The sequence below is a fragment of the Calonectris borealis genome, chromosome W (assembly GCF_964195595.1).
Source record: "Calonectris borealis chromosome W, bCalBor7.hap1.2, whole genome shotgun sequence".
Lineage (NCBI taxonomy): Eukaryota > Metazoa > Chordata > Aves > Procellariiformes > Procellariidae > Calonectris > Calonectris borealis.
This window is the reverse complement of record NC_134351.1, coordinates 12531485-12559103: the sequence shown is the minus strand read 5'-3', so window position 1 is coordinate 12559103 and position 27619 is coordinate 12531485. Positions and strand designations below refer to the sequence as shown.

The following is a 27619-nucleotide window of genomic DNA, read 5'->3' as shown; positions in this document are numbered from 1 at the left end:
AACTATTTCTTTGCTGTCCCCTACTGTCAGCTTTTTATGCTGAATAAATCAGAATAAGCCTTTTTCTGTTGTCCATTTTAACTTTTTTTTTTTAAAAAAAACAAAGATATGCCTGTCCTATTGTGAACACTGGTAAATACCAAGGCCTCTCTGAAAAGAGGCCAAGTTTTGATCAAAAGAGTTTGAGACAGCATCACTGCAGCACATGAATGCAACCAGCAATCTTCAAATAGGAGATTTACTCCAGGGAAGAATCATGGCAGAACAGAGAATGCAACTGATTTTGTTCCCAGCTTCTCTTTAAACAAATGTTTGTGTATGCACAGAATTTGTGTAGCTAAAAATATAACAGACTGTGTTTCCCTCCTTGATTTACAGTATATCTATACATGCAGGCTGTTCTGCTTAAGAACATCTCTAGCCAAACTCCAACCTGCAATAGGCAGTTCTATCAGTGGTTTCACAAGTATAGTTACAAATTTTACCAAAGCAGAGCAGTTCTATGAACAGTACAATTGTCTCTGCATTTAGGGGCTGGCACAGTAAAGTATCAAAAACTAGAATACTTACACTAGTTTAGAAAAACAAAACCACAAAAATATTAACCAAAATAATAACAGTTACACAAAATCTGTGAGTAGAGCAGGAGCAGAGATTAGAGAGAGCAAAGATCTCCAGCACCCTCTTCTGGTTCCTGGAGCCCACAGGCACAACTACCTTGTTCTCACCAACAAGGAGGGGCTGGTGGGGAATGTGAAGCTCAAGGGCAGCCTTGGCTGCAGTGACCATGAAATGGTGGAGTTCAAGATCCTTAGGGCACCGAGGAGGGCACGCAGCAAGCTCACTACCCTGGACTTCAGGAGAGCAGACTTTGGCCTCTTCAGGGAGCTGCTTGGTAGAGTGCCATGGGACAAAGCCCTGGAGGGAAGAGGGGCCCCAGAAAGCTGGTTAATATTCAAGGATCACCTCCTCCAAGCTCAGGAGCGATGCATCCCAACAAAGAGGAAATCGGGCAAAAACACCAGGAGGCCTGCATGGATGAACAAGGAGCTCCTGGACACACTCAAACACAGAAAGGAAGCCTACAGAGGGTGGAAGCAAGGACAGGTAGCCTGGGAGGAATACAGAGAAACTGTCCGAGCAGCCAGGGATCAGGTTAGGAAAGCTAAAGCCCTGATAGAGTTAAATCTGGCCAGGGACGTCAAGGGCAACAAGAAAAGCTTCTATAGGTACGTCGGGGATAAAAGGAAGACTAGGGAAAATGTGGGGCCTCTCTGGAACGAAACAGGACACCTGGTTACCCGGGATATGGAGAAGGCGGAGGTACTCAATTACTTTTTTGCCTCGGTCTTCACCGGCAAGTGCTCGAGCCTCACCGCCCAAGCTGCAGAAAGCAAAGGCAGGGACTGGGAGAATGAAGAGCCGCCCACTGTAGGAGAAGACCAGGTTCAAGACCATCTAAGGAACCTGAAGGTGCACAAGTCCATGGGACCCGATGAGATCCATCCGCGGGTCCTGAGGGAACTGGCGGATGAAGCTGCTAAGCCACTATCCATCGTCTTTGAGAAGTCATGGCAGTCCGGTGAAGTTCCCGCTGACTGGAAAAGGGAAAAAAGGAAGACCCGGGGAACTACAGGCCAGTCAGCCTCACCTCTGTGCCTGGGAAGATCATGGAACAGATCCTCCTGGAAGCTACGCTAAGGCACATGGAGGACAGGGAGGTGATTCGAGACAGCCAGCACGGCTTCACCAAGGGCAAGTCCTGCCTGACCAACCTAGTGGCCTTCTACGATGGAGTGACTACATCAGTAGACATGGGAAGGGCTACAGATGTCATCTATCTGGACCTCTGTAAGGCCTTTGACACGGTCCCCCACAATATCCTTCTCTCTAAGCTGGAGAGGTATGGATTTGATGGGTGGACTGTCCGGTGGGTGAGGAATTGGTTGGATGGACGCATCCAGAGGGTAGTGGTCAATGACTCAATGTCCAAATGGAGATCAGTGATGAGTGGTGTCCCGCAGCGGGCCATATTGGGACCAGTACTGTTTAATATCTTCATCAATGACATAGACCGTGGGATCGAGTGCACCCTCAGCAGGTTTGCAGACGACACCAAGCTGAGTGGTGCGGTCGACACGCCTGAGGGATGGGATGCCATCCAGAGGGACCTGGACAAGCTCGAGAAGTGGGCCCGTGTGATCCTCATGAGGTTCAACAAGGCCAAGTGCAAGGTCCTGCACCTGGATCGGGGCAACCCCCAGTATCAATACAGGCTGGGGGATGAAGGGATTGAGAGCAGCCCTGCCGAGAAGGACTTGGGGATACTGGTGGATGAAAAGCTGGACATGAGTCAGCAATGTGCGCTCGCAGCCCAGAAAGCTAACCGTATCCTGGGCTGCATCAAAAGAAGCGTGGCCAGCAGGTCGAGGGAGGTGATTCTGCCCCTCTACTCTGCTCTGGTGAGACCCCACCTGGAGTACTGCATCCAGCTCTGGAGTCCCCAGCACAAGAAAGACATGGACCTGCTGGAGCAGGCCCAGAGGAGGGCCACAAAAATGATCAGAGGGCTGGAACGCCTCTCCTATGAAGAAAGGCTGAGAGAGTTGGGGTTGTTCAGCCTGGAGAAGAGAAGGCTTCGGGGAGACCTTATTGCAGCCTTTCAGTACTTAAAGGGGGCTTATAAGAAAGATGGGGACAAACTTTTTAGCAGGACCTGTTGCGACAGGACAAGGGGGAATGGTTTTAAACTAAAAGAGGGTAGATTTAGACTAGATGTAAGGAAGAAATTTTTTACAATGAGAGTGGTGACACACTGGAACAGGTTGCCCAGAGAGGTGGTAGATGCCCCATCCCTGGAAACATTCAAGGTCAGGTTGGACGGGGCTCTGAGCAACCTGATCTAGTTGAAGATGTCCCTGCTCATTGCAGGGGGGTTGGACTAGATGACCTTTAAAGGTCCCTTCCAACCCAAACTATTCTATGATCTAGAAACTTCTGCTCAAGGGACATTGATATGACCCAGTTAATACATACCTAGATACGAGCTAACAGGATGCTAGTGCCCTCAGCAGCACTAGAGTAGACAATATATGACATCCTATTGTTTTGAAATTTTCAGGAAGAAATTTCAACTGTTGCAATATTGTTCTTATCAGCCTCAGCATCCATTATTTGTGTTACTGTACTTGTTAGAAGCTGTAGGTCCAGGGCCAGAACCTTAATATACCAGACAACGTACAGACACTAGGAAAAACTGCTTACGAGAGAAAGACCAATGGGGGAGCAGAGGGCATTCACGTGCAATACAGTCTGAGAGCCAGGCAGAGACCAGAGCAGCCTGACTTGTCAAGGCTCCACATTTTACTTCATTTCATTTTGGAAGGTTGCAGGGGGGTTGTCAGACACCATCTCTAGGAAGGAAGAGAATGATGAAATTTCACTGACCTCCAGAGACAGCATGGAAGAAAGTAAAAGGATGCCCTTTTCAAAACTGACCACATGGATGACACAATCCAGCATCACTGGCCAAAGGCAGATGCCATCCTCTTGAAGTCAAGTGAAAAGTGACACATTGGGTGGTAGTGTCTATGGTACAGGGGGCTCAAAAGCACGTTCAACATAATCAGTGGCAGGAGATACATGGAAGGAGCCAGAGAGGATCAAAGATGGGAGAACAACCTGTGCAGCATCACCCTGAGACAAGTGGGGCAGCACCGTGCTGAGGCCAGAGATGCTGCTGCTGACTTGAGAGCTGGGTGGATGAGAATAGCCCCAGTGAAAAAACCTGGAGATAAATGGGCAGAGTAGGTTATACCTTAGAGACATTATACAGTGAAGATCTGCAATAGCCAGAGGCAATTATCAGAACCCACAGATTGTGAAAGATGGAGAGAGACACAAGATAACAAGTTAATAATTAGGAATAGGAAGTGAAGAGTGAAACGGTCAGAAGATACTATTTAGAAGTAAGAAAACAGAAACAAGACCATTGATTGGGAAGCTTGTTCTCTTGGCTGAACAATACTGCTTCTGCACCGCATGGAGCCATTCACTTTTCTTCCTATCACACTGGTCTTTTAGGTCCTTGGTGCCAACTGCTCTGAGGTCTGGGCTACACAACATTGAGCAGCTTCTTCCTCTTGGGGATCAGATACTTCAGAAACGAGCATCAGCAGCTCACCTCTGTTCTCTCTGACCACACAAGGGTCTTTTCTCCCTGGAGTCACTAGAGCTCCCCCCAAAGCCCAGACTTCCATCACTTTGCATAGAGCTAAAAGTACAGAAAGCACCTTTGAGGGACCACCATGCAGAGGCCCTGGTCAAGCAGCTGGAAGGGAAAGGCCACCAGCACAGCCCTGGCCTGGTCAAGGACTGATGTTACCCTAGAACTTTGCCAAAGTAAGCCAAAGATAAAATGACCTGACTGTCCCTGCATGGTCAAGCTTTCTTGCAGGATGGGGGGGCGGGGATAATACCATCCAGGTGCCAGTCACAGAAGAGCTTTGCAGGAGGACCAGGCTCATGCTGAAGAAGTTCCTGGGAACGAGAACTTCCTCAAGAGCAGAGAGGACAACTGGATGCCCACACAGCAAGGCCCAGAGACCCCTCCCTGCACTCCAAGCCAAGCCACTATTCCCCATGCCATTAATGACCAGGAAAATCAGCCATAAGCATAACCATTAACTCCACATACATCGATACGTGACGATGACAGCAGTCAGCATATTTCTGCTGCCAGGCACCCCTAATGTGAGTAGACATTATGAAATACCCTTCCTCAGTCCACTCACGCTCCCCATGCAGTGCTCCCTGTGCAGCAAGGGCTCACCCCACTCACCATCCACCCCTCCACACCAGTCCCTCTCCCTCACCCCCAATAAAGTCAGCAACACTATTTGTCCCTTGTCACCCCACAGCTCTGCCAAGATTACTGCTGTTTCAAAGATAATAAAAAAAAAAAACTTTCTTCTTCGCTGAGGCTTTCTACTTACTGGGTAACGAAGTCAGTATGTCCTGGTTTGGCAAATCCTAACACAGTTGCCTCACATAACAGAGATGGAGGGTTTACTATTTTTTTCTTAAACAATTTACACTGAAACAGTTGCAGAACTGGGCTCCTCTGCTCAGCTCTAGGCATGCTGCCTTCCCACATGCTCCCTGTCCACACACCTCCTTGAGACACTGCCCAGCAACTCACTGCTCCGCCAGAACTATTTCACCCCCATTTCCTCTGCTTGTTTCTACACTTGCTCTTTGACAGGGCTTTAAACACCATTAAAGCACTTGGACAGCAACTCTGATCCTGTATTTACCAGCTTGCAGGCAGCACAGTGCCAGAGCCAGGTTTGCAGGTCTTCGCTGCCCACACCAGGTACAGCTGTGCCACAAAGCCCTCCAGCTCAGCCCAGAGCTGTAAGCCACTGCTTTCCATCTGTCCTCCTCCTTGCAGCTTTTCCTCCCCCAGGCACATTTCTTCCCCACCCAAACCCTGCTGAGCCCCCTACCCACACAGCCAGCACATACTGCTGTACAGCCAGTGCAGCACCAAAACCTGATACTCTCCTTGCCAGCAACCCTCATGGCTCTCCCCCAGAAACTGATTTGTTCCCCCAGCCCCACCAGGCAGCTCAGGCCCACCTGGGAGGTAACAAACAGCTCCTGATCAGCAGCTGTAGCACTGCCAAAGCCCCTATATTCAGCAGAGCCAAATTGTCCATCCTTCATTTTCCTCAGCTGTTTCTGCTAAACACTGAGCTCTTCCACCACCCAGCCCCACAAGCTGTGCCTCTTTATAGTCCTCTTCACTGTTTGTTCTTGCTATTTCTTTAGAAATTATTTTTCACTCTCTATTAAAGCAGTTTCTGCTCCAGCCTTACCTCTCTACCCTCGCTCCTTGAAGTCAGCTCCAGCTGTAATCACTACCTGTCATCAGGTATCCAAGGGAAGAAGCCAGCCAGTGAGTGAGTCCTGGTGGATAAAGGTGTCTTGGTCTATGTCCTGCTTTCTGAGCCCAAGTGGGGCAGCTTCTGGGCCTGTTCTTTTGCTACTGACTTGCTGCTTCTGTACCACAAGATCTGCCAAAAATTCAAAGGTGAGACCATCTGCCTTTCAGAAGTCTAACAGCAGCTAAACAGACAAAAAAAAATTGCTGAAGAAAAATACAGATTTAACCTACACTGTAGCTGCCCAGTTTTGACCAATGCATGAGTTAAGCCAGGCTGCACATACTTCTTTCTATTTCGTTTCAGTCAAGTATCAGCCTCACCTCCTTGGAGAGCTCTGGCCTTTCCCCCCTCCTGCCCAACTCTAGCAATGATGCACCTGTTAGGTAAGGGCACTTCTACACCCCAGTTTACTTGGAGGATGCCCTCATCTTCACCCACAAGACTGTGCTTGCTCCTAAAAATTTTACAGAAGCTCCATCTCTTTTTTTCTAATCCATTTTTTGATGTTATTTTTCCCCTTCATACAACAGGAAACTATTCTAACATCAGGACCATCCTTGTTAAGCAATAAGAGAAAGGTATTCAAAGAAAATTAAGGTCAAGCGAGATGAGAAATACAGAACCTGACGGAAGGCCAGGAAACACAAGCTTGTGCAACCTTCAAGCCCTTGCAGGCATGTGTTACTCATTAGCCTTTAATTGCATGAGCACATACCATTCACCTGACAGAACATCTGCCTTACTCAGTATTTTGTTTTTACCTACTTAACACATTATCCACACAGTGCACAAAATACAGAACTACTCCCCTCCTCATAAGTGTGCCTCTGGTACTCTTGTACTGAGCCCTTCACCAACATTAACTTACCTTCATATCCTTGTGGTTAGCCCACAGTATGGTCCATTTTCTCCAAGGAAATAAGTTACCAAGATTAAGATAAAAGTTTTCAGAAACATCCACCAAAATCAACATCTTGCTTGCTTATTGTTAAACCTGGCACGTCCTGACCAGCTTTATGTTCTCTTAACATAAAGCAAAAACATGTAAAAAATACAGACAAGAAATAAGAGAACCACACCAAACCTCTACATGAACCATCTAAGATTTTTACTTTCTTACAATGCAACGGCATAATTTGAGATCATCACGTGCAGCAAAAGTTGTCTGTAATCTTCTAACACGAGACTAGCCACTAAAACACAGGGAGGAACACTTTACTGGCATCAGAAGACAAGACTCTTGCTTTCAGCTACATGATCTGGATGGAAACATATCACAGACCTTTATTTTCAAAATTATGAGCTTGTGCCTCCTCCTGTTTGCTCCCATTTATTCTTGCCACTAACATTTATTTTCCCTCTTTTGCCATTGAGTTCTCTCCAGTTTCAGCTGCCTTCAGCCTGTCTGCTGGGCTCTGCCACCCTACAGCTACATCCCCAGTGACCTAGTCAGCCAGGGAAAATTGGTCTCACAAAGTTAAGTATTTGGCAGTTAAGTGACTAAAAGCAGATCCTTGCAGTGGAAGCATCAGGTAACCATAACCACAGTCAGTATCACCAGTTCCGCCTGCAACAATGTGTTCATTTTTCAGCAGTTTCATCAAACAAAAGACTAAAAATGAAATTATACTAATTTATAGTTTAACTGGAACATTAACATATTTCCACATTGCATTTTCAGAACAACTAATTGTATTGGGTCTGGCTGGGATGGAGTTAACTTTCCCCATAGCAGCCCTCATAGTGCTGTGCTTTGTATTTGTAACTAGAAAGGTGTTGATAACACACCAGTGTTTTGGCTACTGCTGAGCAGTGCTCCCACAGCATCAAGGCTGCCTCTCCAACATCCCCACCCCCACACCCAAAGGCCAGTAGGCTGGGGGTGGGCAAGAGCTTGGGAGGGGACATAGCCAGGACAGCTGACCCAAACTGACCAAAGGGATATTCCATACCATATGACGGCTGCTCAGCAATAAAAGCTAAGAGAAAGGGGGGGGGGGATTCATTATTACGACATTTGTCTTCTGGAGCAACCGCTTCGCATACTGAAGCCCTACTTTACAGGAAGTGGCTGGACATCACCTGCTGATGGGAAGTCAAGAATAAATCTTTTGTTTTCCTTTGCTTCCACGCACGGCCTTTGCTTTTTCTTTATTAAACTGCCTTTATCTTGACCCACGAGTTTTTTTCCATCTTATTTTCTCCCCTCCCTGTCCTGCTGAGGAGGGGAGTGATAGAGTGGCTTGGTGGGCACCTGGCAGCCAGCCAAGGTCAATCCACCACAGCCCTTTTTTGGCACCCAATGTGGGGCACGAGACAATGGCAGTTTTGTATTAAGCATGCTATAGCTATAATAGTTATTAAGTGGCAAGCTTCTGTGTGAGTTTGTTGGCTGCACTGCTTGTCTCTTTATTTTGCTGAGATTTGGAACATGTTAATACAACCAATGGCTACGTGCTTTGCCCTGGCATTGATGGCCTTACTGTGCTGGGGGAGCTATCTTGTGGAGAGGGTGAGGGAATACACCTATTTTTTCACATCCGGGATTGATGTGGGTGGTTTTATTATGCAGGCTCCCGAGGTCCTTGTTCACCCTTACGTGAGCTGTTTAATACTACTAATTATCACTGTTGGCATATTGTCGGGTTTGTGGAATCTGGTGTCATCCTGGTGTAAGAGAAGCCACCTTTTGGGTGAGGAGATACTGAAATGTGCCCCGAGGCGGCCGGTCCCTGGGTGGCAGGGTGTGTGGAAGGATTTGGGCAGGTGCCTAGGGCAGTTATCACCTCCCATAGCCTGGGACTTTACACCTGAACAGGCAAGTAACCCTGGTAAACTGACACGCCACCTGATAGAAGGGTGCCTTGCCTACCCCAATGAAAACCAGCAGCTTCTAGCACTGTACTGGGGCTTGGCCTGTGCCTACCGAGCCACAGTTCAGTACTATCAGAGGACTGTGGTTGAGGCAGGGACCCAAACCACCTCTGAGAATGCCATGACTGAGACCGGGGTGCAAACTACATCTAAAAACATGATAGTTGAGATAGGGACCCAAACTATGTCTGAGGACGTGATAGTTGAGACAGGGAGCAAAACTGCATTTGAGGACACCATGGTTGAGATAGGTGTTGTCCGAAAAGTGGATTCGTGCCCGGCGTGCAAGTAACCAATTCCACACGCTCAGGAGAGATATTGTTTTATTCAGGCCTGGGTGCTCAGTGGACTTGCCACAAATCAAGCACACCTGGTCTAATCACCTTTCTGCTTATATCCATGCTTCTCATGCATATTTTAAGTTTCTCTTTTACATATTCATTACATTTCCGAGAACTAATTATAATATTACATTATCCTAGACACATGCGCACTAAAGTCTTTGGGGTCTTCTTGAGGGTCTCGAGTGGTCTCTGGTGGTCAGTAGGGTAGTGAACTCTTCGTGAACCCGTTCCTTTCTTTCCTTCTAAGGTCGAGGTTTGTCTCCGAGCTATGTCTGGACCACGATCATTTATGGTTCTTAATTTCAAGGTTAATCATTACTAGGGTCTAACAATGCTACACACCTGCAAACACAATACCTGCTAGTTACCTGACTCCTAAGCAACAAGTCTTCATTGTTTAGAATTAAAGAAGCGAGCAGTATGGAATAAGAGGTACTGTAACAGACTGTACCTATGCATCAATTCCCCCCTTTGAGACTTATGATGTTGAGCATCATGAGTCTCACATTATTCACTTATAAGCATTTGGTCTACAAAAAGACATACGTTGAATCATACAACAAGTAATTATAGCTAGGGTGACGACCAGTATTGCAAGTAAAAATAACTGTTTGAGCTAATTTAAATTTGGAAGCCATGAAAATAACCAAGAAAGATCTTATCTTTCTCGTTCTTTAAATCCAGATGTTAAGTCCTTTAATTGTTGAATTTTCTTCTCAACTAACTGTGAATTATCACTTAGGTTCTGCAATACAAAAAGAAGACATGTTGGTTACTTCTCGGGCTAAAAGTTCCCAGATATTTCGATTTCTATCCCATTTTGGCAATAGAAATTGGGATTCAGCTTTACTGATCGTCATAATTAATATCAACAGGCTCCACATTTTCTACTCCTAAACCCACAATTTCCTAATTAATTTGGTTTCCCTTCTAACAATAAATATTTTAAATATCACAAATAATTCAGCAACATCTCCGGTGACTCATCAAGTACGCTTTAAAGTTAATTTCAATGGTTCCTTAGGTGTAGATGTCCACGGTCTAGGAGGTATTTTCTTTATTCTGATGTAATGAATCCAAGAGTCTATTTCTTCTAATTTTACAGCAGTGTTTGTTGTTAATAACACTTGGAAGGGTCCTTTCAACTTTTCTCCAAAGGGGTCGTCCTTCCATGTTCGCAGGTAGACTTGGTCTCCTGGACTGAATGAATGTACCAGAAATTCAAGGGGTAAAAGTGTCCTCAAAAGAACATATTTGTGTAAAGAACTCGCCATTTTACTCAAAGACAAGAGATATTCAGTTAACACTTTTTTTCTCCTATTATGTGCATTTGTTCAAACCTTCCTGTTAGATTGACATCATAAGGTTTGCCATACAGAATTTCAAATGGACTTATTTTTTCTCTAGCTCTCGGGGTTACCCTAATTCTTAACAAGGCAAGTGGTAAAGCTTCAGTCCATTTCAACTGAGCTTCCTGACATGTTTTAGAAATTTGTCTTTTTAATGTTTGGTTCATTCTCTCTACTTGTCTACTAAACTGTGATCTTCTTAGTGTCTTACTCACATTCTTAATAACCTCTGCCACAAAATGTGGACCTCTGTCCGAGGACATCCCTAAAGGGATGCCAAATCTTGGAATAATTTCCTTTAAGAAGTATTTTGTTACCTCTTTTGCTTTGTTGGTTCAACACGGGAAAGCTTTTGGCCATTCAGAGAAGGTATCTACCAATACCAATAAATATCGGTATTGATTGCACTTTGGTAATTTTGAAAAATCTATTTGCTAATACTCACTGGGAGTTATGCTTTTCCTTACCTCTCCAGGAGGGGGTCGGATTTGTATTTTCGGATTATTTTTAAGACAAATCTCACATTTATTACTCACGCTTTTAGGAATTAATAATATTTTAGTCCCCATTGCATATCGTTTTACTGACTCGACCATTGCTTCTACTCCCATATATGTCTCAGCATGGCTTGTGACCATCAATTTCTTCATGATTTCGGGAGTTACTATACATTGTCCATGTGAAGTAATCCATCATCCTAGATCATTTTTTTTGCACTGTAATAGTCCAATAAATTTAAAATCTCTGTTCCATACTTTATAGGTGAGCCACTGGCAGACAAAAGTCTTCGCTCTTTCCATATCGCTCCATGGGTATGAACAACAAAGCTCTTGTCAAAGCTGTTATTTTTGCCTTCTGGGTGGATGTATTTGGAGGTAATGCTTTTACTTCTTGATCTTCGGTTAAAGTTACCACGGCATAGCCAGCCCTCCTTGCTCCTTTCACAGAAAAGCTGCTTCCATTAGTAAATAATTCTTCATCCGGCGTCTGGAGAGGGACATCTCTCAGGTCTGGCCTGCTGGCATATACCTGTTCGATAATTCAAAATGATGTCATCTTGTTCCACTAACAGAACTTGATATTGTAGATTGAGGGGGTGCCATCTTGCAAATGGCTTTTTTTTCTATTATTTCCCAATCTTCATTGTCCTTGGGAAATCTCAAATCCCATATAAATTACAGTTTGTTTTGCAATTTGTGCTTTCTTCTCTGACACCCTGTACCCAGCCATTCCCAAAAAATTTAGGAGGCTAACAGTCTTTTCTTTGCAGATCTCAATAGTATCTGCTCCCAATAGGATGTCATCAACATACTGAAGGAGGGTGATTTGATCTTCCTTACCGGACCACTGTTCCAATTCCTTGGTCAGGGCTGCTCCAAAGATGGTTGGGCTATTTTTAAACCCTCGTGGCAGCACAGTCCAGCAGAGCTGAGTTCTCCTCCCGGTCGACAGATCTTCCCCTTCAAAGGCAAAAATCTTTTGACTGTTTTCTTCCAGAGGTATACAGAAGAGAGCATCTTTCAAATCTAAAACTGAGAAATGTGCATTTGATTCACTGATAGTTGTTAGCAGCATATATGGACTGGATGAATGTCTACCACTAATTGCTTTTTCACTGGAAGGATAGAGTACATTCTCTTAAAAGTCCATATTTGAGAAAATTATTTATTATCGTTCCAAACCTTTTCTGGCTTCTATACTAATAGGATATTGTTTCTTTCTTACCGGTTGAACTCCTGTTTTCAATTCAACTTTTACCGGTTCCACATTCTTTGCTCTTCCTGGTTTTTCTGTTGCCCAAACAAAAGGGTAAACTGCGTCTTTAATTTATTCTGGTATTTCTTCAGATTCTTCTGTGTTTGTCTGTAATAAATAAACTTGGGCTTGCCAGGCATTAGCTTCAGGAAAATGAACTTGGATTTTTCCTTTTTTTTAAAGTTAATTTGTGCTCCCAATTTATTCAATAAATCTCATCCTAAGAGAGGCATGGTGCATTCCGGTATATATAAAAATTCATGCATCAATGTTTTTCCTCCAATTTTACATTTTAAAGGTTTCAAAAAAGGCCTTATCTCTTTCTTTCCCGTGACCCCAACATTAGGTACATTAAATTTACTCATTGGTCCTTTACATGTATTTATAACAGAATATTTTGCTCCAGTGTCCACTAAAAAATCAACTGCTTTATTTCCCAGCTTTACTGGAACCAGGGGCTCAGCTGGGAGAATATAATTTTCTGCCCCCAGTCCCCATCATTCAGAATCCTCTCCCATCATAAGTAGATCAGCTTCAGGTGGAATTTGCTGTGGCCGAATCACAGCAACTTTCTTATTCTCTGGACACTCATTTTTCTAGTGTCCTTGTTTGTATGCAGCACATTGATTGATCCCTAACAGAGTAGACTGTTTAAATATATTTCCACGTCTTCTACCTTTGCTCCTTAAATAGCCTCTGCCTCTTCCTTTCAAATATCTTCTTCCCCTACCTTCAGCACATCCTTGAGCATTCACAAAAGCAGCTGCCAGAATAGCAGCTTTCTGCTTCCTATCTTTTATTTTTCCTTTCTCCTGGTTTTTCTTTTCTTCTTCTTCTCTATTATTATATACTTTATAAGCAATCTCAATCAACTGCGATATAGTCATCCCTGTAATGCCATCCACTTTCTGCAATTTCTTTCGAATATCAGGGGCTGCTTAACCAACAAACAAAGTAGTGAATATTGCCCTGTTCTCATCACTTTCAGGCTCTAAATCCGTCCATTTTCTGGCTGCCTCACATAAGCGTTCATAGAAGGTGGATGGGTCTTCTGTTTTCCCTTGAATTATCTGGGTTAATTTTGCTAAATTCTTTGGACGGGATATTCCATTTTTCACCCCATATAAAATCAATTGTTGATACTGTTTTATCATTAATTTCCCATCATTACTATTAGGATTCCAATTTGGGTCCTGTGTCGGCATAAAATGAGCAGGACCTTCTCTTGCATTTATTCTTTCGTTTTCCATATTAGCTTTTTCCAATACCACCCTCTTTTCTTCAGGAGTTAACAAATTATTTAAAAAAATTTGAATATCTTGCCAATCTGGATTATGATTGTTAATAATTGTCTTAAAAGATCTATGCACCTTTGCAGGATTTTCTCTATATGATCTTACCAATTCTTTCCAATTAATCAAATCAGAAGTAGTAAAAGGTATTTTCACAAACACTGGTTCCCCCCTTAGGTCCACAGCCTGATGAAGGGGTGCTAATAAGACAGACCCCTGTTGGGTCCTAGTTCTGCCAGCTATTGGACTAAATGTATTACTTCCCCTTGCTTCAGTTTCAAAACTTTCATTTTTACTCGGTGCCATCAACATCTGTACATCTTCTTCCTCTTCTCCTAGTTTTAAACACTGTTTTCCTATACTACAAGCAGAACAACAATGCGTTTTTGGTTCCTTGTCCTCCATCATCATCATCATCACATTAGAATCTGAGTCTAAAAGTTTACATTTCTTCCGAATTTCATGATCATTTCTCAAGGTAAAGAACAAGTCCACATAAGGGACCTCATCCCATTTACCCTGGTTGTCCACAAAATAACATAAGTTGCAAGATAGTACTATATTGCAAAGTTCCCAATTCTGGCCATTTTACCTCATCTTCTAATTTATACATTGGCCACCATTTAGTACAATACTCAATTAATTTCTCCTTTCTCAAAGGATCTCCCCCAAATTTTCCACGCAGCCGCTCATTCACAACCCCCACCCCCCCAGTGGGACGGGGAGAGAATCGGAAGGGTAAGAGTGAGAAAAACTCGTGGGTTGAGATAAAGACAGTTTAATAGAACAGAAAAGGGAAAATAATAATAATAATAATGATAGAATATACAAAATGAGTGATGCACAATGCAATTGCTCACCACCCGCGCTGACCGATAACCAAGTAGCAATCGGTACTTCCTGGATCACGCCTACCATTCATATACTGAGCATGACGTCACATGGTATGGAATACCCCATTGGCCAGCTGGGCTGGCTGTCCTGATTATGTTCCCTCCCATCTTGTGTACCTAGCTCAGTCAGTAGGCACGGGAGCTGTCCTTGGACTAGGAGGGCACTTAGCAACAACTGAAAACATCAGTGTGTTATCAACATTCTCCTCATACTAAATCCAAAACACAGCACTAGGAAGAAATTTAACCCTATCCCAGCCGAAACCAGGACAGTCATGTAGATGCTCACGTGCCCAAAAGCCGCGCCACTGAAGAACATCGAAACAATGAACAGGTAGACAAGGCTGTCAAAATTGAAGTATCTCAGGTGGACCTGGACTGGGAGCAGTGGAAGCAACTGCCGTTTGGCTAGAAACATACCCTGTAAACCATGCCACTGCCCGAAACACCATCTTGGGCCTTGAAAGGCAAATTTTGTGGCGACATGGTACCCCAGAAAGAATTGAGTCAGACAATGGGACTCATTTCCGAAATAATCTCATAAACTCCTGGGCCAAGAGACACGACATTGAGTGGGTGCATCACATCCCCTATCACCCACAAGCCTCTGGAAAGATTGAGAGAGATATAATGGACTGTTAAAGACTATGTTGAGAGCATTGGATGATGGGGCATGGAAGCACTGGGATATAAATTTAGCAGAAGCCACTTGGCTGGTTAACACCAGAGGATCTGCTAACCGTCCTGGTCCTGCCCAAACAAAACCCCTACATACTGTGGGAGGAGATAAGGGCCCTGTAGTTGTGACGGTGTGCTCCCCCTGCTCCCGATCTGACTTTTTCTCTTAACTCTGCTCAAGCGATAACCACCTGTGGCAACCATGATGGATGTGTCTGGTTGTGATGGATGCATCCAGCTCAAAGTGGATTTGTGGATTGTGTTGTGGGAATGTTGTCCGAAAAGCAGATTCGTGCCCGGCGTGCAAGTAACCAATTCCACACGCTCAGGAGAGATATTGTTTTATTCAGGCCTGGGTGCTCGGTGGACTTGCCACAAATCAAGCACACCTGGTCTAATCAACTTTCTGTTTATATCCATGCTTCTCATACATATTTTAAGATTCTCTTTTACATATTCATTACATTTCTGAGAACTAATTATAATATTACATTATCCTAGACACATGCGCACTAAAGTCTTTGGGGTCTTCTTGAGGGTCTCAAGTGGTCTCTGGTGATCGGTAGGGTAGTGAACTCTTCGTGAACCCGTTCCTTTCTTTCCTTCTAAGGTCGAGGTTTGTCTCCAAGCCATGTCTGGACCACGATCATTTATGGTTCTTAATTTCAAGGTTAATCATTACTAGGGTCTAACAATACTACACACCTGCAAACACAATACCTGCTAGTTACCTAACTCCTAAGCAACAAGTCTTCATTGTTTAGAATTAAAGAAACGAGCAGTATGGAATAAGAGGTACTGTAACAGACTGTACCTACTGCATCATAGGGACCCAAACAACAACTACAGTAATTGCCCCATTAGTGAAAAAGAAACAGTGGACAAGGAGATCAATGGGTCAATCATCTTACCCCCATAAATAGTGGGCAGCCCAAGAGCCCTTTGAGCTCTCCTGCATGGCAGCGGGCTGCATGCCAGGATCTCCCCCTGAGTAGGGACGCCTCTCAGGGTTACTCCTCGAGGTTGAGAGATTCCTTGCCACAACAGATCCTCGGTAAGTGACTCACAGTGATGCAGTAGGTTCAGTATCTACTATTCCATACTGCTCGCTTCTGTAACTCTAAACAATGAAGACTTGTTGCTTAGAAGTTAGGTAACTAACAGGTGTTGTGTTTGCAGGTGTGTAGAATTGTAACTAGTCTAAATTGTGTATCCTGGAAGCATTGTTAGACTCTAGTGAAGAATAACCTTGGAAACTATAAACAAACGTGGTCCAAGCATGGCTCAGGGACAAATTGCGACCCTATAAGGAAAGAAAGGAACATAATCAGGACAGCCAGCCCAGCTGGCTAATGGGGTATTCCATACCATGTGACGTCATGCTCAGTATATGAAGGGTAGGTGTGATCCAGGAAGTACGGATTGCTACTTGGTTATTGGTCAGCGCGGGTGGTGAGCAATTGCATTGTGCATCACTCATTTTGTATATTTTATCATTATCATTATTATTTTCCCTTTTTTTCCCTGTTCTATTAAACTGTCTTTATCTCAACCCACGAGTTTTTCTCACTCTTACCCTTCCGATTCTCTCCCCGTCCCGCTGGGGGTGGGGGGAGTGAGTGAGCGGCTGCGTGGTATTTGGCTGCCTGCCAGGTTAAACCACGACAGTCCTTTTTGGCGCCCAACGTGGGGCTCGAAGGGTTGAGATAACGACACATCTGACCCGAACGGGTTAAAACAAATTTGTTATAAGCATTCATTATATCAGTTTAGTACTCGCTGTTCACAATGTTGATTTATTTGCTCTCAGAGTTTTTGGATCTGTTCTTGCAGTTTTGGTATGTAGCACCTTACTGGCTGTCTATACTGCTGATTATCAGTTTTTCTGTGGGGTTGGTCATCTCTGGGAAATGGATTAAGGTCATTGCTTTGCTATACTGTGTGACCTGGCTTTATGTTATGATAAAATTATTGGTCACGAGCCTGTACTCAGCACTGCCATCATTCCTGTTCTTTGGGAGCTATCTTTTGGAAACTATTAATAATTACACTTTTTACGTCTTCACCTCGGAGGATGAATTTAGGGGGGGAGACAGGATGGGACACCTTCTCCCACTTGTTCACCTTCCCTTCCATATCTTCAGAAACTCCTTTTTCTTCTATCCTCTTCATGAAGACGTCCACAATATTCCCTGAGAATTTTGAATATCCTTGGGATGTTCAAACAAGCATGTTCATATTGCTATGTCTCATGAATGTGGTTCAGGCCTTGTTTAGCGTTAAACAACTATTCAGGAATACTGTCCAGAGATCAACCCCAGCAACAGATACAGTGACTACTCAAACCCCCACGACAGGCACTGTAGCTACTTCAACCCGCATGACACCCACTGTGGCTACTCAAACCCCTGCGACAGGCACCGTGGCTACTTCAACTCCCACGACAACCACTATGGCTACTCAGACCCCGGCAACAGTCACTACAGTTACTCCAACCCCCGCAACAGGCACTGCAGCTACCCAAACCCTCGCGACGGGTACTACAGCTGAACCAGAGGACCAACCGTCGCTGGTATCCGTCGCCCCTGTACAGAAGAAGAAATCTTTGAAGCGGAAGTCAGGTCGTGTAGAAAAGGATGATGGAAAAGCAGGGCCATCACGAGGAGGGGAGGAGGAAGAGGAAGAACTCATAAATGAGACGGAAACCACCCGATCCCTATCCCTGAATGAGTTGCGAGATATGCGGAAAAATTTCGGCCGTCGTCCAGGCGAGCATATTGTTATCTGGCTGCTCCGATGCTGGGATAATGGGGCCAGTAGCCTGGAATTAGAGGGGAAGGAGGCCAAACAGCTGGGATACCTTGCTAGGGGAGCGGGTATTGACAAAGCAATTGGAAAAGGGACACAGGTCCTCAGCCTCTGGAGGCGACTGCTGTCAGGCGTAAAGGAAAGGTATCCCTTCAAGGAAGATGTTATATATCGCCCAGGCAAATGGACCACTATGGAGAGAGGTATCCAGTACCTGAGAGAACTAGGCGTGCTGGAGGTGGTTTATAGTGACCTGGACGACGCCCGAACACCCAAAGATCCAGATGACGTCCAGTGCACCCGACCCATGTGGCGGAAGTTGGTACGGAGCGCACCAGCATCGTATGCCAGTTCGTTGGCAGTACTATCCTGGGCAGAGGAAGAAGCACCAACGGTGGATGAGGTGGTTAGCAGACTTCGGGATTTTGAAGAAACTATCTCCTCCTCCCTTGTCTCGGCTGTGGAGAAACTGTCCCGGGAGGTCCAGCAACTCAAAGAGGATATGTCCTATTCTCCACCTGTACGGACGAGTATCTCAGCCATTAGGAGTCAGTGTTTTTCTCCTCAAGAGAGAGGATATAGAAAGTACACACCACGGGGCACCCTGTGGTTTTACCTGCGTGACCATGGAGAGGACATGAGGCAGTGGGATGGAAAACCTACCTTCATCCTAGAGGCACGTGTACGTGAGTTGCAAGGACCCAAAAGGGTACCGGTGGGCTTTTGGTATAGCTGCCCTGGAGACGGAGGAAATTAAACAGCTGTCCACCTTGCCAGGTCTTTCGGAGGACCCTTCTGTTGTGGGGTTGCTGAGGGTTGAAGAACAAGTACCAATCGCTACCACAACGGTGCACCGGCGGCAATACCGCACCAACCGAGACTCTCTGATCCCCATCCATGAACTGATTCGTCGACTGGAGAGCCAAGGAGTGATCAGCAAGACTCAGTCACCCTTTAACAGTCCCATATGGCCAGTGCGAAAGTCTAATGGAGAGTGGAGAATAACAGTAGACTATCGTGGCCTGAACGAAGTCACGCCGCCACTGAGTGCTGCCGTGCCGGACATGCTAGAACTTCAATACGAACTGGAGTCAAAGGCAGCCAAGTGGTACGCCACCATTGACATTGCTAATGCCTTCTTCTCCATCCCTTTGGCGGCAGAGTGCAGGCCACAGTTTGCTTTCACTTGGAGGGGCGTCCAGTACACCTGGAACCGACTGCCCCAGGGGTGGAAACACAGCCCTACCATTTGCCATGGACTGATCCAGACTGCACTGGAACAGGGTGAGGCTCCAGAACACCTGCAGTACATTGATGACATCATTGTATGGGGCAACACAGCAGAAGAAGTTTTTGAGATAGGGGAGAGAATTGTCCAAATCCTTCTGAAGGCCGGTTTTGCCATAAAACAAAGTAAGGTCAAGGGACCTGCACAGGAGATCCAGTTTTTAGGAATAAAATGGCAAGATGGACGTCGTCAGATCCCAACAGATGTGATCAACAAAATAACAGCCATGTCCCCACCAACTAGCAAAAAGGAAACACAAGCTTTCTTAGGCATTGTGGGTTTTTGGAGAATGCATATTCCAAATTACAGTCAGATCGTAAGCCCTCTCTATCAAGTGACCAGGAAGAAGAACGACTTCAAATGGGGCCCTGAGCAATGACAAGCCTTTGAACAAATTAAACAGGAGATAGTTCATGCAGTAGCCCTTGGGCCAGTCCGGGCAGGACAAGATGTAAAGAATGTGCTCTACACCGCAGCCGGGGAGAATGGCCCTACCTGGAGCCTCTGGCAGAAAGCACCAGGGGAGACACGAAGTCGACCCTTAGGGTTCTGGAGTCGGGGATACAGAGGATCCGAGGCCCGCTACACTCCAACTGAGAAGGAGATATTGGCAGCATATGAAGGGATTCAAGCTGCTTCGGAAGTGGTTGGTACTGAAGCACAGCTCCTCCTGGCTCCCCGACTGCCGGTGCTGGGCTGGATGTTCAAAGGGAGCGTCCCCTCTACACATCATGCAACCGATACTACGTGGAGTAAGTGGGTCGCACTGATCACACAACGGGCCCGAATAGGAAACCCCAGTCGCCCAGGAATCTTGGAGGTGATCATGAACTGGCCAGAAGGCAAAGATTTTGGCATATCCACAGAGGAGGAGGTGACACGTGCTGAAGAAGCCCCACTGTATAATAAACTACCAGAAAATGAGAAGCAATATGCCCTGTTCACTGATGGGTCCTGTCGCCTTGTGGGAAAGCATTGGAGATGGAAAGCTGCTGTATGGAGTCCTATACGCCAAGTTGCAGAAACTGCTGAAGGAGAAGGTGAATCGAGTCAGTTTGCAGAGGTGAAAGCCATCCAGCTGGCCTTGGACATTGCTGAACGAGAAAAATGGCCAGTACTTTATCTCTATACTGACTCATGGATGGTGGCAAATGCCCTGTGGGGGTGGTTGCAGCAGTGGAAGCAGAACAACTGGCAGCGCAGAGGTAAACCCATCTGGGCTGCCGCATTGTGGCAAGATATTGCTGCCTGGGTAGAGAACCTGACTGTAAAAGTAGGTCACGTAGATGCTCACGTGCCCAAGAGTTGGGCCACTGAAGAACACCAAAACAACCAGCAGGTGGACCAGGCTGCTAAGATTGAAGTGGCCCAGGTGGATCTGGACTGGCAACATAAGGGTGAATTATTTATAGCTTGGTGGGCCCATGACGCGTCAGGCCATCAAGGAAGAGATGCAACATATAGATGGGCTCGTGATCGAGGGGTGGACTTAACCATGGACACTATTGCACAGGTTATCCACGAATGTGAAACGTGCGCTGCAATCAAACAAGCCAAGCGACTAAAGCCTCTTTGGTATGGAGAACGATGGTTGAAATATAAATATGGGGAGGCCTGGCAGATTGATTATATCACACTCCCACAAACCCGACACGGTAAGCGCTATGTGCTCACCATGGTGGAAGCAACCACCGGATGGCTGGAAACATACCCTGTGCCCCATGCCACCGCCAGGAACACCATCCTGGGCCTTGAAAAGCAAGTCCTGTGGTGACATGGCACCCCAGAAAGAATTGAGTCAGACAACGGGACTCACTTCCGAAACACTCTCATAGACACCTGGGCCAAAGATCATGGCATTGAGTGGGTCTATCACATCCCCTACCATGCACCAGCCTCTGGGAAAATGGAACGATACAACAGGCTGCTAAAGACTACGCTGAGAGCAATGGGTGGTGGGACATTCAAACATTGGGACACACATTTAGCAAAGGCCACCTGGTTAGACAATACCAGGGGATCTGCCAATCGAGCTGGCCCTGCCCAGTCAAGACTCTTACGTACTGTAGATGGAGATAAAGTCCCTGTCGTGCACATAAAGAATATGCTGGGGAAGAGAGTCTGTGTTACTCCTGCCTCTGGCAAGGGAAAACCCATCCGTGGGATTGCTTTTGCTCAAGGACCTGGGTGCACTTGGTGGGTGATGCGAAAGGATGGGGAGGTCCGGTGTGTACCTCAAGGGGATTTGATTTTGGGTGAAAATAGCCAATGAACTGAATTTTGATGTCAACTGTTACATGATATTGTATATCATTATTTCTATGATATAGCAGTGGTATAGCAGTGAAAATCACCCAGATTAGTGAAGAATGAACTAACTCCGATGAAACCGAGCAAAGTGCAACGATGATAGAACTGGACGAGCGCAGCAGTACCGAAATGAGAACTGGCTTCAGGATGCAACAGCCCAACACCGCACACCATCTCTTCGGCCCTGAAAGACTGTTATAACAGATGGAGCCCAAAGTCATGGACTAAATGAACTCAGTGGACATTTTAGAGGGATAATCCATAGACTGAGGGAATGATATCTGTGCGTGCATATATATATATGTGTGTATATATAAAGAAAGATAGTGGTGGTTAATTGAAATGTATTAAAAAAAGATGTGAGACCTAAGCACGACGTAAATGGTATGGAATAAGGGGTGGATACTGTCCTGGTTTCGGCTGGGATAGGGTTAAATTTCTTCCTAGTGCTGTGTTTTGGATTTAGTATGAGGAGAATGTTGATGACACACTGATGTTTTCAGTTGTTGCTAAGTGCCCTCCTAGTCCAAGGACAGCTCCCGTGCCTACTGACTGAGCTAGGTACACAAGGTGGGAGGGAACATAATCAGGACAGCCAGCCCAGCTGGCTAATGGGGTATTCCATACCATGTGATGTCATGCTCAGTATATGAATGGTAGGCGTGATCCAGGAAGTAGCGATTGCTACTTGGTTATCGGTCAGCGCGGGTGGTGAGCAATTGCATTGTGCATCACTCATTTTGTATATTTTATCATTATCATTATTATTATCCCTTTTTTTCCCTGTTCTATTAAACTGTCTTTATCTCAACCCACGAGTTTTTCTCACTCTTACCCTTCCGATTCTCTCCCCGTCCCGCTGGGGGTGGGGGGAGTGAGTGAGCGGCTGCGTGGTATTTGGCTGCCTGCCAGGTTAAACCACGACACAGATGCCCATAAACACAGACCCTTTAGCGTTACAACAACCTTTTAAACCTTCACCCATTCTGGATGCACCGCCCCTCACTGAGGGTACACCAACAGAAAACATTTGGTTTACAGATGATTCAGCAAAAAGGGTAAATGGTAAATGGCAATATAAGGCCGTTGCGTTAGATATTACCACCGGCAAAAAAGTAATAGAGGAAGGTGAAGGCAGTGCACAAGTAGGAGAAATAAGAGCAGTTGTTTTGGCATCACAGAATGGAGCAAAAATCATATATGTAGACTCTTATTGTTAATGTTAATCTTAATCAACATTAATCTTCAAAGTGTTATCATCCCGTGTATAGCCCTCATGCAGAACTGGGTTAAAAGACCAGTTAATAAGAAACCAGAATGATGAAACTAGTGAGTGGGTGTTTGATTGGAGGAGATCAAGATGTATATGTTTTAATTTAAGAACACTATGGTGATAGATAGTTTAGTTTGTTGTGGATTCTATATTGCTCGCTTCTGTAATTTTAAACAATGAAGACTTGTTGCTTAGAAGTTAGGTAACTAACAGGTGTGTGTTTTAAAAGTAGTGATAATTAATTTTAGCTATGGAAACTATAAACAGACGTGGTCCAAGCATGGCTCAGGGACAAATTGCGACCCTATAAGGTAAAGAGGAAGTAAGTTCATGAAGAGTTCACTGCCCTGCCAACCACCAGAGACCACCCGAGACCCCCAAGAAGACTCTAAAGGCTTTAGTGCGCATGTGTTTAAGATGATGCAATATTATAATTAGTTCTCAGAAATTCAATGAATATGTAACAAGGAAACTTAAAATATGTATGAGAAGCATGGATATAAACAGAAAGGTGATTAGACCGTGTGTGCTTGATTTGTGGCAAGTCCACCGAGCACCCAGGCCTGAATAAAACAATATCTCTCCTGAGCGTGTGGAATTGGTTACTTGCACGCCGGGCACGAATCCGCTTTTCGGACAACATTATGCTGTGTGGGCTGGTGCCACACAGTGGCTCTGTCAATGGGAAACCTTGAACTGGGAAGTAAATAGATCCCCAGTTTGGAGAAACAAAGATTGGCAATTATTACTAGATATAGCCAGGAAAACACCTTTCAAGATGGGATGGGTAAAAGCTCATGCTAAGGATAATCAACCAGCCACAAAGTGGAATCAAAAGGTAGATGAGCTAACAAAAATTAGGAAAATCACCTTAAATCCTGAGTGGTATCGATTGGGAGAATGGTTACATCAAAACCTAGGCCACACAGGTAAAGAAGAACTTTACTTTGCTGCACAGAGTAAAGGCTGGCCTATAAACAGAAAAACTTGTGAAACTATTCTTACAGAATGTCCTCAGTGTAGATTGAAATTACGAGCAGATCATCCTGCTAAAGCACCACCTCTACATATCAATGAAGGGAAAACTTTTTGGTCTACATGGCAAATTGATTATATCGGACCATTCGAATCCTTTGCGGGATATCGATACATCCTCACAGGAGTGGAAGTAGTCTCAGGCTTCCTTATGGTGACTAAGTGTCGGAAAGCCGATGGGCGAAAAACAGTGCGAGGGCTATTGTCTTGGTTCTCAAATCTACCTACTCCTGATGTTATCCAAAGTGATAATGGCTCACATTTTTCATGTAAAGAAGTGCAAGATTGGGCAAGACAAGAGGGAATTAAATGGGTATTCCACACCCCATACTACCCTCAATCAAATGGAATGGTAGAAAGAGCTAATGGCTTATTGAAAAGGAATCTCAAACCACATGAGGCTCAATGGGATACTAGACTTACCAAAGTACTCCATCAATTAAATAATCCATATGGGCCTACTGGAAGCCCTGTAAGTGAGCATTCTTTGAAAAAAATGAGTTTAGCATTCCACCTACTGGGAAAAGAGAATATCTGACAACATTACAGCCAGGACAACCTGTGATGGTCAATCTACCATCCATCAATACTGTGCCTATGACTTTAACTAAACCTCGTGGCCCACTTGCCTGGGAAGCTACTGATAGCAGTGATACAAAATATAGAATTACTGCACGATGGTTTTTCCTTCTTTTTAACGGGGTAACCTGTTTGGACTCTCCCCACTGAAACAAGTCTCTGTTTTTCTCTTACAGCACCCCGCAGGATGACAAACGGAAGTGCTGTGTTCATGTTACTACCTCAAACCCTAACAATGCTGCTTACACCCATTGCAGTCTTCTCTATTAGCATTGGGAACTAACCAATGGCTCTCATCTGATATACTGCCTCAGTGGGAAAGAATTAATGAAAGGGACCATCAAATGATTGTGCATGCACTTGGTGCAGCCCAAAAAAAAATTTCTCTAGCTCTCAGTTGTATCCAAGCTCAACTGTGGATGCAATCTATGGTAGCAGCAATTATAAGGGAAGGTGAAGATGATGTAGTAGGTATAGTTTGTTCGTTTTGTAATTTCAAACATTGCATACTGTTCTGTTCGTTTCTGTAATTTTAAAACAATGAAGATTTGATGCTTAAAAAATTAGGTATTGTGTTTGCAGGTGTGTAGTATTGTTAGACCCTAGTAAAGATTAACCTTAAAATCAAGAACCATAAATGAACGTGATCCAGACGTGGCTCGGAGACAAACCTCGACCTTATAAGGGAAGAAAGGAACAGGTTCACGAAGAGTTCACTACCCTGCCGACCACCGGAGACCACTCGAGACCCTCAAGAAGACCCCAAAGACTTTAGTGCGCATGTGTCTAGGATGATGTAATATTATAATTAGTTCTCAGAAATTCAATGAATATGTAAAAGAGAAACTTAAAATATGCATGAGAAGCATGGATATAAGCAGAAAGGTGATTAGACCGTGTGTGCTTGATTTGTGGCAAGTCCACCGAGCACCCAGGCCTGAATAAAACAATATCTCTCCTGAGCGTGTGGAATTGGTTACTTGCACGCCGGGCTCGAATCCGCTTTTCGGACAACAAAGAGGGCACCTTACCCACTGAAATTTGAAAGGTAATTTGGGATAATGCAACTAAATTTGAGAAAGAATTCCAATCCTGGTGGTATTTAGTCAATTTCACTTATGACCCCATCAATAACAAGACAACAGCTTTTGTCTTAACCATACTGTCGTAGTTTAACCCCAGCCAGCAAATAAACCCCAGGCAGCTGCTCGCTCACCCCCCACCTCTGGGGGAGAGAATCGGGAGGGCACAAGTAGGAAAACTCGCGGGTTGAGATAAAAACAGTTTAATAATTGGAATAAAACGAAGTAGAACAGTAATAATAACAATGAGAACAACAACAATAGCAGAATAAACAAAGCAGGTAATGCAACTGCTCACCAACCGCTGACTACGTCACGAATGGGGGCGAGACCCCCCACCACCCCTGTTTTTTATACTGAGCATGACGTCATATAGTATAGAATACCCCATTGGCCAGCTGGGTCAACCACCCCGGCTATGCTCCCCACCCCCCACAGCTTCCCCTGCACTTGGCAGGGCATGGGAGGCCGAAAAGAGAAACAAGAAGTCCCTGGTGCAAGCACCACCCAGCAACAACCAAAGCATCAATGGGCCATCAACGCTCCTCTCATACCAAACCCAAAACACAGCACACCCCCCAAGGTACTGGGAAGAAAGTTAACCCTGTCCCAGCCGGAACCAGGACACATACGCAATGCTTCAGTACATACCATATACCCAATTATTGCGTTAGGATTAAATCGCAATGGAACCATACTCTATCCATTAGAACATAGAGTGTGGGCCCAACAAAATGGAAACGAATTACAAACTGTTGATGTTAATGCATGCATTGTACGGCAACAACAAGGATTTATTTGTGAGAGTAACACCATCAAAGCCCAAGACATATGTCTTGACACTGAACAAAATGTTTGTCACTTTGAAATACATCCCGATTAAGTCCCTGAAACTGTACTTGTATATATTGGAAAAGGATGTGTTTGTATGAGAACCCTTTGTGATTTTATATTCGTAGATAACATTACTGTAGATACAAGCAACCACTCAAATATTTGTGTTTGTTAACTTCACTAAAATTATGGGATGCGACTTTAATTATTCAGCTCCTGTTACATCTTATTAATTATTAGAATCTAATTATACATTAAGTCAAGATTTATTGCCTACTCCCATCAGAATGAATCTTACATTGGTGAAGAAACTACTACAACACGATGACCTGTGTCAACTGCTAGAACGCGTCCGAAACAATGGACACAAAACTCTAAACACCATTCATCATGATACAGAAGAGAGACACCGTGTCTTGGAAAGAGTATAGAAGGATGGAGAACACCATTGGTGGGAAACTCTTCTTGGATGGTCACCAATAGCAACAGGAGTGTTTAATCTTATGCTTCACCCAGTTGTGATTTTACTAACTCTAACATTAATGTGTCTATTGCTTATAATTATACTGTATATAAAGGTTTGGTACATGATAAAACAAATAACCCAACTCCAACCAACCAAAACATACAAACTAATACATAGCATACAGCGATGCTTCACTATCTACTTGCTGTGGATCTGTAAGCGCATACATTATCAATATACTATTTATGGCACAGAGGCAAGAGGTGACCGTACCACCACTCTGTGAGAATAAGATGAATTCACAGGGTGGAGTGCGACTGTGTGCTCCCCCTGCCCCCGACCTGACCTTTTCCCATAACCCTGCTCAAGCGATAACCACCTGTGGCAACCATGATGGATATGTCTGGTCGTGATGGATGCATCCAGCTCAAAGTGGATTCAGGGAAGACAGATAACACCACAATAGGCAATGCGTCCACCTAACCACAGTGCTGGTCAATGTCCGACTCAAGCCAAATTTGGAAGAAACTAATGTCTACAGTCGGTATGTAAATACGACTATAAGTCAGTCATCTTACCCCCATAAATAGTGGGCAGCCCAAGAGCCCTTTGAGCTCTCCTGCACGGCAGCGGGCTGCATGCCAGGATCTCCCCCTGAGTAGGGACGCCTCTCAGGGCTACTCCTCGAGGTTGAGAGATTCCTTGCTGCAACAGATCCTCAGTAAGTGACTCATAGCATGCTAAACTTGGAAATCTTGGCTAAGTGATATAAAGGATTGATTGCGCATATATAACCCTTTAGACATAGAAT

The 27619-nt window shown here is 44.8% G+C and overlaps 1 pseudogene; it reads left to right on the top strand.

The window, feature by feature from the left end:
- LOC142075005 (uncharacterized) overlaps positions 1–27221 on the top strand; it is an 88385-nt pseudogene extending 61164 nt beyond the window's left edge.
- The last annotated feature ends 398 nt before the right edge of the window (positions 27222–27619 follow it).